We start from the raw sequence: 13,289 nt of genomic DNA on the forward strand, positions 1-13,289 counted from the left end.
TGTTGTGGTGCCAGGGCTGGGCTTTGAAATCTCAGGCATAAGAGAGGCAAAAGGCTTGGGCTGCATCTACACTGGAGAAATAATCTGGTTTGAGACCACTTTAACTGTCTTGGCTGAATGCTATGGAATTCTGGGAATGGTGGTTTGTTCCAGCACCACAGCAGAATGGCAGTTAACCCCTGGAAAGCTCTCTGACCAAGGTGACCAATGCTCTCACCCCAAAATGTAGGGCACCCAAGCGAAAAAATGTAGGACATGGCCAAAAATAAAAGCTAAAAACACCCATGTAATTATAAATCCATGCTTCTTAACCATGATCCAAATGGAGGACATTTTGAAATTTGACAGAAGAGGGCATGTCCTGGAAAAGGAGGAGGATGCCTGGTCACCTTGTCTCTGGTCCAAAATACACTGCAGAAATAAAACAATGCTGGACTGAAATGCCCAGAGTTCCTCACCAAAGCTGCATCCACACTGAGGAAATAATCCAATTCGAGAGTGACTTAACTGTCCTGGGTTAGTGCTGGGGAATGCTGGGAATTGTAGTACACTGTGGCCCCAGAGCTATCTCTGACAGGGAGTCACATAACCCTCCAAACGTAGTTGAACTGCAGTGCCTAGAATTCCTCCCCAGGTGCATCCACACTGAGGAAATGGTCCAGTTTGAGACTGCTCAGTGCTGGGGAATCCTGGGAATTGTAGTCTATTGTGGCCTCAGAGCCATGACTGACAGAGAAGTCTCAATGTCTCCCAAACACTAGCATTCCCAGGATTCCCTAGCATTGAGTTAAAGCAGTCTCAAAGTGGGTTATTATTCCTGCAGTGTGCGAGAGAGATATAAAAGCTAGGGACTGGATTCATTTGGAGGATCTCTGTGTCCAAAACACACTGCTTGGACTGCCAGGGCTCAGTGCTAGGGTCTCAAAGTGCAGAGGGGGGGGGGGGGAGAGAAAAGCCAGGGAGTGTGAATGAGCAGCTCACCTTGGCTGTGGGGCTGTTCTGAGAGGAGGAGGAGGAGGAGGGAGGGAGCCAATGTAAGTGGCCAGCAGGACCATCCGGAGGAGCCCCTGCTTTTCCTCATCATCGCAGCCTCCTCACTGCTGGCAAGAGGCTCTGCCCCCAGGCAACGCCTCCTCTGTGGACCATTCAGCCTCCTTTTGTCAAAAGAGCTCTGGTGCCACAAGAAACTACAATTCCCAGAATCCCATAGCACTGAGCCATGGATGTTTAAGGGGGGGGGTCAAACTATTTCTGCAGCCTTTTGCTACCCCAAAGCCCTCTATTATTTACCACCAAGGCAAAATCTCTTCCTTCACCAAGCCATTGAAAACCAACCCAAGGGGAGGGCTGATTGCTTCTTTCCCATTGGTCAGCTTCGGGAGAAATTTGCATATTACAAGTAAAGGTGTTTAGGGCCTCAAAAATGATCCTGTGATAAAGAATTACAAGAATACTGACGCAATATACATTTAGAAGATGAGGCATTTAGACTCCCAGGGAAACAGGAACAATTTATGCCCTTTTTTTTCTTTTCTCACTGTAACCTGGAAAGTAAGGCCTCTTGCAAGGCATATATACCAACGTGGGCGGGCAAAAGCTCTGAGTGGCAGATGTCCTGAAGACCTGCTCTCTAGGCTACACCAGTGCGCCAGGCAGGGAGAGTGGCTCACAGCCGCGCAGGACGGCGGGGAGGAGGCAGGGGAAGGCCGAACCGGGGGCTAGGGGCCAAACCAGGCCGGGACCGGGAGGGTCCCCCCAAATGTGGGTTTGTCACGGGGGCCGCCGGGTTATGGCATCCCTAGATGCACATATATGCACGTGCACCTTGCTTGTGTGGGTGCTGTCTGTGTCTGTGTATGTATAAATAGTGCTTATGGAGGTAGACTTGAAACATAGTTATGTGATAGACCATTATAGGTTTGTGAAGTCGAAGGCTTTCATGGCTGGCATCCATAGTTTTTTGTGAGTTTTTCGGCCCATGTGGCCATGTTCTAGAAGAGTTTATTCTTGAGGTTTCGCCAGTGAAACCTCAGGAATAAACTCTTCTAGAACATGGCCACATAGCCCGAAAAACCCACAAAAAACCATTATAGGTTTACCTACGGCAATTCTGGGGATATATTGGCTGACATGAGAGCTGACTCAGTTCACATTTGTAGACACTATACATCACCATCTTGCTGTATTGTGACAGAGAAGTAATTTGGATTGACCTTCAAGGGAGTGTACAATGTCTGCTCCATTGCATAAAAAGCTGACTTTAATTAGAGCCTGTAAAAGCACAACTCCACATGGGAATATCTTTGCATATGCATTTACTTTAGATTTAACTTGCCTTGAATCTAGTTTTATGTTATATTAATGTAGGCAGTTACATTATGTGCCAGCTATTTTTGTGTTTAATGTCCGTACTCTGTTTTCCTTTGCTTTTCATAGTTTCATGGACATTAGAGTGAATATCCTATGTCATCTTTTCAGTGTGAGTTTTTTGCACATGTGTGATGGTTCACCTTATTTCTTATTAGTCAGGAATATCTTGAAGGCACACAACAACAAAAACAACAAGTTGTATGTTTTTAGCTAGGGTGATGTTCTCATAGTGCAGTGGGAATACCAACAGTACCTTCCTAGAATTTTTGGAGTGCTACTATGCTAAATAGTAGTGAACTATTTGGCTATATCTTACATTGTAGTGTGTGTTAAGGGTCAGAGTTCACACATCTGTATCTATGTGAAGGGATCAAGTTGTTACACATATAATAAATTACAAATCAGGTGACTATATTTATGGCTGGGAGCAATTTCTCTCATTGCAGCTGTTGGAAAAATAATGCAGCAACACTGATGAGAATTTCAATGTATGTTGTGTAAATTGGTCCTGGAACTTGGCCTTTGCAGAAGTAGTAACATATTTAGGCTGTGGCACTAAAGGCTAATTTCAGACCAGTTTTATGGCATAGATTGTTAGCATGGCAGTGCCATCTGTTGTGGAAAACTTTTCTATTTAGCTTTTGGCAACTACTGTAATTTCATACTATCTTGAGACTTGGTGGCTTTGGTCAGTTAGTTTTACTGGAATGTGGTATCTTTGATGTTCGAAGCTAAAATCAACTGAACCTTCTGTATAACATGTGAAATGAATGCATACTTGTATAGTATCTTTATATAGGTCCATAGGACTTAGTATACAGATGATTAATTGAGTCAAATGTTACAGAATTTGTTCTTAAAAAAATCTGATTGTCACAAAAGTTCAAATACTTTGAGATACTATATATATGAGATCACATCTTGCCAGATTTTCATGTTGATACTAAAAATGGAATGATGTGAGAAAACAAATGAAAGCTCCTGCATAATACCTGCATGTTCTTGTACTTCTATGTTTTATCTATTTTAATCTGGTGTGAGCTGTGCATTTGCTTGAGTGATAGACACCTGTTTTCCAGTCCCTTATAGAAGCTCTAATGAGACCAAAACAGCTCTTGGCAAAATCCTCTTTGGCTTCAAAGACAAATGAACAGTTTGCACATACTGTCTTCCATATGTTCATATTGGTTGCTGCCATATGATTAAAACCACCAGAAATCTACAAACTACAAGCATATGCTGAATGTTTTTGTTCATTAAGCCCTACTCTGAGTGAGAACTAGGGAAACTTTACCATTCAAACAGCTCAGTGAAAACTTGTACGTGTTGATGGCTGACTACCATTACAGAATGCCTTAAGTTGTCATGGTTGATACCTATAAGAGTATTTGTTCATTTTGTTAAAGGATATCTTGTGCTTATAGGTAGCTAGCAGACAATATGCCTCTTGTGAAAAGTGAGAAGAAACAGACTAGTTGCACATTTGAGGCTGTTTTGCATTGACCTAGCATAGCTCTGCTTGTCTATTGAGAAGGGACGTTTACTGGTTTATTGTTAAATGGTCCCAAACAAACCATGAATTGTAAACTAATGGCAACCTGTACTATAAAATGGGCTTTTGTTCCTGGCTTCTTTGGGTGCATTTGACCATTATATGTGTTTGGGTGTCATATAAAGCTTTCCCCTTTCTGTTATGAAAAGATAGGGGCAAATGGACAACATGTATAGTCATGGGCCTAGAATGTTGAAACTAGGATTCTTACTAGTGTGTAACTCCTTCACATTGCAGTTTATTAAGCTAGTGATCCTTGTTTATCATTACATATGAGTGAGTGGCACTGAATGGTGATGTTTTCTTAGTAGTCAAATCTGCTGCAGCAGTCTTCACTCTTGATGTATAGCAATGTCGAACTGGAAGTGAATTAAGATTGTAAAGTATAACATTAAGGAAAGAATTCCAAGGCTGCAACCTCAACAGTTTGTCTTTTGTTAATTGGTAATTTGCCATTGCCATTTCTTTTTTATTATAATTGTGTGTAATATTGCTTGACATTGTGGTTTGAGTGTTGGACTACGACTCTAGAGGGTTCAATTCCTAGATTGGCCAAAAAACCCACTGGGTGATGTTGGGCAAGTCACACTCTCTCAGCCTAGGAGAAGGTAATGGCAGACTTCCTCTGAACAAATTTTGCCAGGAAAGACCCATGATAGGTTTGATTTATTTAGGGTTGCCGTAAGCTGGAAACAACTTGAAGCCACAAAACAACAGTGTAATGCAGCCTAGATAAACGTTTCTATCTTCCCTATTTGCCTAAATGTAGATTGTTTTAATATGTGTACATCTTATTTGTCCTTTTAAATTGATGGGTATTTTAACTGGTGTGTTTTAACTTATGTTTGTTAATTGTTGTTGTCGCCTGCTTTGATCCATGGGGAGAAGTGGGTAAGAAATCAGTGGGAATGCTTTAACCATATTTTGGTTTTTTGAGTTCTCTTGTATTCTGGAGAGTGCCAAGAGAGCAAGAGAGAAAGCTGTGCTTCATGCATTAGGACAAAAGACTAAGCAAGCTATTTATTCATCAGGAGTAGCCTGAAAAGTAGTCATCTCGCTTATATGGCTGGGTTAGGCTACTTTTAATTAGCATTTTTCAGGTTCTCTACTGAGTAGACAATTAAGTAGCATGACTAGAAAGGGCAGCATTTTCTCCTTTTGTAAATCTTAATTACATACTGTATAGAATTCTAGAAGAAATATGCCTTTATGATGACCACATCAAAGCTAAATATTTTAAATTAACCTTATTAAAAGAAAGAGATTGATTATTGATTGATCCTTGTACATAAGATACTTGTCTTTGACAGGTGAGTTAAAAATTTTGTAAGGAAATTATCAGACTACTTTATTATTTTATTGTAGGCATAATATAAACACTGCAGCATTCTCAGTGAACAGCTTGCTGTATTAATAAATAACAAGACAAGAAGCTTTTTGGCTGTGTTGTTGGTTTTAAAATGTATTTAAATTGATCTTAAGGTTAGGAGCAGCCAGTTAATGCTAATAAGGAAATAAATACTTATCAATTGCTCCTAAGTGGTGGTATTCAATCATGCCATCATTTTTAACTTAAATCCTCTTGAACCTCCTGCTTTTGAATGTGCCAAGTTACTGTTTAAAAAAATGTTGATCTGCATTTGTTTACTAGTACCATAAAAATACACTCATCTCTCCACATTTGCTGAGGTTAGGGGCACAGTACCCCTATGAATGTGGAAAATAATAACAAAAACACTATGTTTTTACCTGCGAGAGCATCTCTCTAGGAATCTCTAAGTCCTCCAGCGCAACTTTGTAATCAGCATCTGCCAGACATTGACCATAGAATTGCACTGGAGGAGCTACAAATGCCTAGTGCAGTGTTCTCTCTAGGAATCTCTAGGTCTTTCAGTGCGACTTCTGGTTAAAGTCATTCCTAGAGAACATAATAATAAAATGGGTGAATAATAAAATTCGCAAAAGGCAAAGGTGCAAATGTGGAGGGATGAATACCATATATACTCCACTATAAATCGACGTCATGTATAAATCGAGGGCAGATTTTGGGGCCAAAATACTGGATTTTGGTATGACCCATGGATACGTCAAGGATAAACCTAGGGGCATGTAACAAAGAGTCTAAAGGATGAAGCAAAGAAGAACAATGCCAAAGAGCTTGCAAAATAACAGCAGGAATAATTGTTTTTGCTCACCCTAAAGGCTGGTGCTTCCAGGACAGATTATGCTTTTCTGTCTTTCACTAGGGAATGGTTCATTTTTTATATGTAAGGTTTAAAGTACATCACTTACATTGACCCGTGGATAAGTTGTCTCAGGTTTTCCTGGTTTATTTTTTGACTAAAATTTCTAGACTTATGCATGAGCATATACATTATATTTTATTTTGCTTCACAACAGAACAGAAGAGCTTATTTATTCCCCAGACAGTATTCTTATTCAAGCAGGGTTTAGCTGATCTTGCATATCCACAGGAGCAGAATTGCATGAAGTGTGTTTTTAGATCAATACATTTTGTAGGCCTCACAATTTCCTAGTGTTAGATTGCTGTATCCAGCTTTTCTACAGATTTTGTCTGTTTAATTTGTCTATATTATATAGCATCGGCAGATGTTACGTTGCTTTCTCATACCTTTCAAATCACAGCAGAAGATCAAGGTATGGAATTACAGTTTTGTAAATAGCCTCTGGAAATATCTGTCTTCACACTGAGGCTGCAATCCTGTGGTCCCTAGAAGGGCGTAGTTCTTTTCCTTTGGCACCTGTAGAACAGGGGTGTGGGTGGGAAAAACTAGAAGGAAAACCATAGGATAAAGAGTCCTTTAGCTTTGTCCTGGCTGGTTCAAGCCTTTGCAGCACCTTGGAAGTGATGGTTCCATCACCACCATCTCTACCAGTTACTTTGCAGAGCAATTTTACAAAGACAGGGGAAAGAGTCTCTTCTTCTGCTACAGGTTCTTCTCCATTCCATCTGTAGGGTTGCTATGTAAAGTAAAAGGTGGTAGTGGGGGATCATCATAAACTTTATTTATTCAAACATTTTAAATTGATCTTCATCCATTTAGGTTTGTTGTTGTGTGCCATCAAGTCGTTTCTGACCCTATCGTGGCGTTTTCTTGGCAGGTTTCTTCAGAGGGGGTTTGCCATTGCCATCCTCTGAAGACAGTGTCACTTGCTGAAGGTTACCTGGAGGGTTTCCATGACTGAGTAAGGATTTGAACCCTGCTCTCCAGAATCATAGTCCAATACTCAAACAGGGCAGTAGTAAAATATAATTAAAACAATAAGAACACCCCAAACCAGTACTCATAATAAAATCAAAGGAAAGCAGCAAGTAGAAGAGAAAGAAAATCAATCAGTTAAATCCCTGAGTACACAAAAAGTGTTCAAGCTGCTTCAAAAAAATTAAATACAGTTGAATATGTAACTTCTAAAAATAAGTGCCTTTTATTCTACAAATGTATAGCACTATTACATTTCATATTTTTGTTAAATCAGATGAATAAATTCTTACATATCTTTGGAAGATAACTTGTAGGCGTTGCAGACAGAAAGTGCTGATACCACCTTTCTTCTCACTTTTTGACTATCAGTTTAATGGAATAATGTTCTTCTCATATCATTAAATACTTAATGATCTGTGGGCAAAGAGTGGACCATGGGCCAGATGTAGCCCCAGAAGGCTTTGTCTGCCCTCTCATACTTTTCTCCTCTCTGACTTGGTCTGCCCTTCCCAAAGCCTCCATACCCCTCTACATTTTTTAGGCATCACAAAATGGTAACAGCATTTTAATGTTACACAGCTGTGCATTGGTAAAGTGAGTACAAACTAGAAGTCATATCCACTTTTGTGTTTGGCTGAAAATTACCCAAAATGGATTGGTATGGCTTAACCTGGGGGTGATAAGTGGCTTTCATACCAGCTGCACTGCCCACCTCTGTTTAAGAATTTTTCATGGTAAACATTTTTGAGGAAAGATCAGGTACCTTCTCTTTCTATATGTATGAAAACTAGTGCAATATCACATATTAAGTCATTAAGTCATGCTTGTTGTGTCTGTAAGGTTACCTCTCATTTCCATCACATATTAGCATTGATGATATGACTGGCAGTAAGAGGGGTTCTAATGGGAATATTCTCAGGAATTCCATTTTCTTCTCTCATTAGAGAGATATGCTCTGTTTCATATCAGCAAAGATCATTTCATTCTGATCTGGAGAGATAATTGTGTCTGAATACTAAAAAGCTTCAGAGGTGTCATTGATACCTAATAAAAAAATTATAAATGTACATAACAAAGTCTACAGTACTAAGCATGTTTATTCTGAATAATTTGATTATTATTTTCTTGAAGACTGTAGTCCCTCAACCAATGCCAGTTGAAAATATTCCAAATTGTCTTACTTTTTTATTCTTGTCCACATCTTGCCATAAGCACATTCACTTTCTAGTTCCAATAGCAATAGCAAGTACATTTCTATACTGTTTACCAATTTACTAAGTGGTTACAAAGTGCAACTTAATTGCCCCCAACAAGCTAGGTATTCATTTTAGCGACCTACAGAAGGATGCCAGTTCCAGTGAGACTTGCTTAAAAAAAATAACTTGCTAATTTGTGGTATATTCTACTGTTGTAACACATCGATCAATACTAGGCTGTTCAGCATAGTGTTGGATAATAAGTAAAATATGTAAGAGTTCTTGTGTTTAAAAAGCCTAGTGTAACAATATTTAAATATGTTTGCTCAGGGCAAAGTTATGGTAACAGGGGAAAATTCAGGTCTTGTATTCTGCATACTTGATAGGAATTCAAAATGAGATTTAAATGTTTATTTCCTCCTAGACCTAGCTAATTTATGCATCTTTCTAAATGGTCTGAAAGGCTACAAATAGTGTCATAGTTAACATAGGCATCTGTTGTTGTTATCTTGGCAGTGAGGATGTTTTTCTATTGCTAAAAGCCTAAGCTTGACTGACTAAAAGTTAATGCTGACATTCATCCTCTAGAGCACAGGTGGGGAACTTACAGCCCTCCAGGTTCTGACGAACTACTATTCTCACTTCTCACCATCAGCCAAGCTGAACAAAGTTTTAGCAAGGTTTATGAGGGCTTGGTTGTAGCTCTTCCCCTTATGGTGATGCTACCAGCATTCAAAACATATTAGGATAAATGCATTCAAATATATATCTTTGCTATTTTTTTTACTGATCTTTTTTGAACAGATTTTGCCATTTTGGAAAATGGATGCAAACAAAAGTACTGTACTTGCTGTTAGGGGAATGAGAAACTTGTCCAAGCTGTGTTTGCTCTTGGTGAAATGAGAAATTTGTCAAAAACTGAAACTTAACATGTTCTCCCATCCCTGCATTATTGTGGTTAAAATTGTATAGAAGGAAATAGCAAAATTTTAAGACTGGTGCAAGTCAGTGGTTTGTGAAGTATTCATAATAAAAAGCTGTCACTTGTAGCTATTTTAAGAGAATGTGGCTTAGAGCCTGAATTATTTTTCTACAAACTGGAGGGGTCTTTCCTTCCATTCTTAGAAGTCGAGGTGATCAAGTGAAGATTACATCTGTCAGAGGCAGTGGAGATTGGGTAATTTTTACCGATTCTCCTTTTCCCACTGGCGCCCCTGCACTGTTTTCAATGCTGGTTGTAAGCAGATTTTGTTTGGAGGTATAATTTTGGATGCACAGGGGTCAATAAGTTACATACAGACAGTGCCTGTATTAGAAAGTAGAATCAGTTGAACAGTTGAACCCAGTCTTTTTAGCTTGCAAATGCATTTTGGGCTCCAGAAAATCTAAATAACACACTATGGCGGGTTACAGACCGCCATTTAGTACGTAATGAATATGTACTAGGGTTAGGAAGGGGCGGTGCTTCCGCACCCCCCTAACCCTAGTACATATTCTGTACGTACAATATGGCGGCGGCCTTTCCACACGGCCGCCGCCATATTTACGTATCGGACGCTGTGTGTCCGCACATGTCGCGGCGTCTATGACGTCGCGAGTCCGCCCCTGGCGCCTCACGACGTCATAGAGGCGCCGCTTAAAGAAGCTCCATTTTGGAGCTTCTTTTTTGCTCCATAACGGAGCCGCGCGGTTTGGCTGCAGCGGCTCCCTTACAGAGCAAACAGCGGCGGCGGCAGATCGCTGCAAAGCGGCGGTTTATAACCCGCCTATATATCACTTTTGCGTGCATGGAGGGTCAGCTCTTTCCATAGGCAAGTTTTCGGACGGCATACATGTAAGCCTCATCCCTGTAGAACTGAAGAAAGAAGAACTGATGAAAGAGCAGACCCCCTTGCTGAATTAATAGAACTTGTCTGTAATTTGCAAGCGAAAGATCGAGTCATTGAGAAGTGAGTCATGGAAAAGCAAGGATTGCCTCTAAGTTGACTTGTACAGATGACAAAAGTTAGCTTCTTAACCGATAGCATGGGGAGGATCTTTTTCTTTAGTATTTCATCCTGCTTCAAGGAACTTAAGTGACGCTGCATGCAGTTATTTCAATTTTTCCCATAGCGTTGTGGTTAGATGTATATGAGCTGGTACTGGTCCAGCATTAATCAGTATATGGCCTTGAAAATTCGTAACTGAGTAAGACAAAAATGCTAATCCTGGTAGCTCTTTAGCTTTAGAACTCTTAAGATTCATTTCGGGTAAGTTTCTTTTGCAGATGTGGGATTATATACTTGCATCTATAAAGCTGAACAGCTTTATTTCAAGCTTCTTTATATCTTCTATCTTCAATTTTTCAATCTTACTGAAACCAAAAGGGTTCAAATTTAAACCAGTTTCCTAGAAATTAAAAAGGGAATTGCGTGTGTGTTTCAGTGTGCAGAAACAGGTTTCTTTCACATTGTGATATTAATGAAGGTTCATGTCATACCTATATAAAAAACTGAACTTGCTGATTAGTCAGAACACGAGTCTAGTGTTGCTGTGGAATATGAGTCCATATCAGGAATGTTGGCAGCCAAGAGGAGCAGTGGAAGATTATCATGCTGAAGAGCATAGCCAGGTTGTATATTTTGCGTAAATTATACATGGTATACGTATAATTTAATGAAGCTGATGTGAGCCTAGTTATGATGGACATATTGCATTTGGTATTCTTAGGGCTGGAGCACATTACTACATTCGCCATGGTGGCGATGGTGTTGAAAACAGGAGCATGGAAGTTCATATCATGATCGTGGAGCTCCACACAGTAAGTACTCCTGTAAGTTATGACCAGTATAGTGGTTTTAGCAGCATCACTGTGGCAAAATGTTATGTGTACTCCAGCCCCTTAGTCTGGAATTGCTGTATTAATTACAGCTGGCCCTTCACATTCAAGGACTTGGTATTCGCAAATTTGGTTATTCGTGATCTGCACATGACCCCCTTCCATCTCCGATGCCTGGGACGGCTGGCTAGAGCTGTCCCAAGCATCGGAGGGGAAGTGGGACAGGCTTGTGCATGAGCTCTCCTAACCCTCCCATGTCAGCATTGGAGGGGAGGTGGGAAGGACTCATGTGCAGGCTTTTCTTGCCCCCTCCTATGCCTGGGACAGCTTGCTACAGCAGTCCCATGTATCGGAGGGGAGGTTGGAGGGGCTCACCTTATTCACACACACATGCATACAAAAATTTCCAAATCCTCAATAAAAGTAAAATTTCCAGGTTCTAAAATAATATCTTAGGAGTTCGTTATATTATAATTCTTACATCCGCCTATTAGTTTTGGCAGTTTTGTTGGTTATTTACATCGAACTCTCAAGGAAATGTGAGTTAAGTTTTAAAGCAATAAGCACTCCCTTTCTCATAGCAGTCACCAATTGTATTTCTGTGCAAGTCATCCTTGTGCATCCTTTTATATAAACTCTCTTTTCATTGTTTCCAAAGTCTCATTTTAAAATTCTGAAACATCTGTAAGAAGCTAACATGGATGGAAGAATTTTGATTTGGAAAACATGGTTGTTTTATTTTCAGAGTATAGACCTTGCTGTGGAATTTTTTGTGATATCAGTGAAATGTACAAAGGTTCCCCTTGCAAACTTTATAATTTAGCTAGTGGATATTGCCGGTGCAGCTAAAAAACAACAAAAATTTAAATACTAATGGCATACTAACATGATAGCCATTTCACTTGATCCCTCCTTCCCTCCCTCCCTCTCCTTCCTTTCTTCCTTCCTTTCTTTTTTGAAGATAATTAGGAGCTTAGATGCCAAAGCATCCTGTTCTTCCTTCATTTTTCTCCTTCTTGCAAATATTTTCCTGCTCCAGGGTTTCCAGAATGCAGTTCTGAACACTTTTCAGACCATAAACTACCATAGCACATACTTGGGGTGGTGTGTGTTTTCTGCGTGAAGCGTGTAGCTTGTTGTTCGTTTACATGCTATGTAGTTTTTAAATATCTGGCACAATGACCCGCTAGTCTTTTTCCCTAGGGGGTATTTTTCAGACATTTTGGTGTATTGATTATTTTTGGCATATTCCTGAGGTAGCATAGGTATTAAAAGATTTTCTTCTTAGTACATGATAAAGGGAGGAAAGAAAAAAAATAGATTCAAAGGTGCCAATATTACATTTTATTGCACTTGTCAGAGATGAATTGTCTGCAGTTTTTCCTGGTTAGTAAGGAATATTCTAGGAAAGAATGGAACCACTATAGGACAGTACCGCTAAACCCCATCCCAGAGGGGCAACTCAGAGGGATACCATTGTCAAAAATCAAGTCCTGGATGTCAGCTGTGATACCATTCACTTGCAGCATTTTCAGCACAAGGATGTTGTGGCTACCCAGATTATTAAAGCATGAGATGGGGTGGTGTTGTATTATTTTAAAGTAGTTTTAACATTTTTATCTTTTTAATTGTATTTTATTCTTTTAACATGTAACTTGTTTTAATATTGTAATAATTTAATTCTATTTCAATGTACAGTACTATTGTTATGTACTTTTAATTGTACTGCTTTTTAATGTGAGCTGCCCTGAGTCCCAGTTTTGGGGTAAGGGTGGGATATAGACAGACAGGCAGACCAGATTATTTGGGATGGGAGACAGTTTAGAGGTGACTAACACCGTATTGTAAGTTCTACCCCCAAGATAGTACAACCGTCTCCCATTTCCAGATCTCTCTCAACCCTGTATAACTTGAATGGCTGGTCCTTGAGTACTATTACCTCCCTCTCCTTCTTGGCAACTAGTAGCAGGATGGCTTGGGGTCTCTGGCAGACCTCCTCCTCCCATATCACTGTTTCCCTTTACTTTCATCTTCACTCAAATGCTCTCAACTTCTCTTCCATGCTTGAAGTTGTAGGTCTTCTTACAGATGGACGTAATCTTGACATATAATTTTACTCTTTCCTATTT

General features: G+C 39.8%; 1 protein-coding gene across 13 annotated transcripts in view; it reads left to right on the forward strand.

The window, feature by feature from the left end:
- LOC149321504 (RAF proto-oncogene serine/threonine-protein kinase) overlaps nt 1-13,289 on the forward strand; it is a 142,073-nt gene that overhangs the window by 74,813 nt on the left and 53,971 nt on the right. For 9 of the 13 annotated variants that reach the window (XR_016281106.1, XM_089523294.1, XM_089523303.1 and 6 more), the window contains one exon: nt 11,052-11,142. The exons of 3 other annotated variants lie outside the window; for them this stretch is intronic. The gene's annotated coding sequence lies outside the window, so the exon portion shown is untranslated. Of the gene's footprint in view, nt 1-11,051; nt 11,155-13,289 lie in introns of all 13 variants that reach the window. One more of the 13 variants, XM_089523276.1, reaches the window with a different exon arrangement.

This window comes from Sceloporus occidentalis, unplaced genomic scaffold (assembly GCF_023333645.1).
Source record: "Sceloporus occidentalis isolate IW3139 unplaced genomic scaffold, rSceOcc1.0.p SCAF_1, whole genome shotgun sequence".
Classification (NCBI taxonomy): domain Eukaryota; kingdom Metazoa; phylum Chordata; class Lepidosauria; order Squamata; family Phrynosomatidae; genus Sceloporus; species Sceloporus occidentalis.